This window comes from Panthera uncia, chromosome C2 (assembly GCF_023721935.1).
Source record: "Panthera uncia isolate 11264 chromosome C2, Puncia_PCG_1.0, whole genome shotgun sequence".
Taxonomy (NCBI): domain Eukaryota; kingdom Metazoa; phylum Chordata; class Mammalia; order Carnivora; family Felidae; genus Panthera; species Panthera uncia.
Genome location: NC_064810.1, coordinates 126,368,260 through 126,370,383, shown reverse-complemented (window position 1 = coordinate 126,370,383; position 2,124 = coordinate 126,368,260). Strand labels below are relative to the sequence as shown.

Genomic DNA, 2,124 nt, shown 5'->3' with positions numbered 1-2,124 from the left:
ACCAAGAAGGCATCAAATACCATACCAAACAAAAGGTCTCTGGACCTTTAAAGGTCAGGAACCAGGCTGCCTGCAGAAGTCAGCAAGGCTCCCCAGGGAAAGTAACCTGAAAACGTTTGCTCCCCAACTGGAAAAGGTTGGTGGAACAGCTCAGGCAGTAGCACAGTCTGCCTCACAGATGTGAGAGAGGAAGCCACAAATGAAAAGAAGCCACAAATGAAAAGTTGTTCCCTATTTCCTGGCAAGCTCTTTGGTCAGCATGAGCCGCATTCCTTTGAGCTGAGCATGTGTGGAATTTCCAGTCTAGGTAGCAGAATGGAACTTGGAACAAATAGCTCAGCAAAAAAGAACCCGGGGACAATGGGACCAGACCCAGCTGCCCTTTGCCAACTCTTGAGCTCACAGAATATTGGCTCAGTGGGCCTTGTTGAAGGAGATAAATGATGTCTTTTGGGCTGTACCACTTCAGAGGACTCAGAGAGACATTTCCATGTTCAGACAGCACTAAAATCCTTAGAAGATATGCTAAATATCTAGGAATGGTCTGAGTCCTCACCATGTTCAACTTTCCATCTAGCAAGGACAAATTAAGGTCTGTTTTGCTTTACAGATGGGGAAGGTCTAAATACTGGAAGGTAGAGGAGAAGAAACCTTCATCAAGAGAAAGCTGGAGGATACTTCAAGGTGAGGACAGGTGATGATGAGGGGGTGATGGCAGGATTCAGGGCCCTATGTGATCAATCTGGAGGAAGGAGTCAGGGGAAGTTTAAGAGGAACTGGTGGGAATATATGCTGTCAGTTTCAGGGCAGAGGATTCAAATAGGAAGGGATCAGCTTCTTGGAGGAGACAGTAACTGCAGACAATAACACAAACACAAAGATACTGGTCTCTCTACTGGCCTGACCTGAATTTCTTACATATGATCATGTTCTAGGAGCATGTCATGAATCACACTGAAAAATGTAGTGGGGATTTCTGCTGTGTCAACCCTCAACTGAGGTTCCTTCTCTGCATTTTCCCAAGGCATTAATTCCTTCAAGACACTGATATATTGATGGAGACCTAAGAAAGGAGAGACTGAACTCCAGTTACTCATATCTCGATCTTCTTGATTATAATGGAGTTGAAGGCAGGAATGACGAATTATTCAACCTAGAATAAGCTACGTAACCTTAAATATAGCTAAATAGGTGCTTCATAGATGAGGGAAAAAAGAACGAAAGGAAGGAAGGGAAGAAGGGAAAGGAAGAAAAATGTTACAAAGATGTTAAGGGAGATGGAGTGGGAGCAATACTTAACTTGGCCTGCATCACAGGAAGATAGGTAGTGTCACAGAAGGAAGTTACCTAGGGCCCATCTTGAGGGTGGGGCAGTTAATGTTTGGGGAATAATATGTAAGCTTGCTGTTGCTCAAGGCTAGGTACCTGATTTACTTTGTTGACATATTTTGGACTTAGTTCTTTTAATAAGTAGTGGAAGTGGGGGAGGGAGGGAAGACACCTTTAAATGGCGAAACTATAAAGGAAAAGACAAAGACGCAGCTCCATTTACTGGCTGTGCTGTATCTACCCCATGAAGCTACTAACATAGTCTGAGTCATTTCCTCAGTGGCTGTTCGCTCCTCTGTCCTTAGAAGGAGGAAGTGGAAAGTCTAATACATTACGGTACCTTTTTCTTTTTCTAAAATTTTTTTAAAAGTTTATTTATTTTGAGAGAGTGAGAGTGGGGGAGGGGGTAAGAGAGAGAGACAGAGAGAGACAGAGACAGAGAGAATCTTAAGCAGGCTCCACACTCAGTGCAGAACCCAACGCAGGGCTCGATCTCATGACCATGAGATCATGACCTGAGCCAAAATCAAAAGTGGGTGGCTCCACCAACTGAGCCATCCAGGCACCCCTAGGCCACCTTTTTCATATGAAAGGATTCCTGGAACACCTGGGTAGCTCAGTAAGTTAAGCCTTGGACTTTTGATTTCAGCCCAGGTCATGATCTCTGGGATCAAGTCCCACAACAGGCTCTGAGCTGAGCTTGGAACCTGTTTAAAATTCTCTCTCTCCCGGGGTGCCTGGGTGTCTCCATCCAACTTTGGCTCAGGTCATGATCTCACGGTTTGTGAGTTTGAG

The 2,124-nt window shown here is 44.8% G+C and overlaps 1 protein-coding gene across 1 annotated transcript in view; it reads left to right on the top strand.

Moving 5' to 3' along the window:
- The first annotated feature begins 511 nt into the window (after positions 1-511).
- The window catches only part of CDV3 (CDV3 homolog), a 23,604-nt gene continuing 21,991 nt past the window's right edge, over positions 512-2,124 (top strand). The window contains exon 1 of the mRNA XM_049628813.1: positions 512-684. The gene's annotated coding sequence lies outside the window, so the exon portion shown is untranslated. The remainder of the gene's footprint in view (positions 685-2,124) is intronic.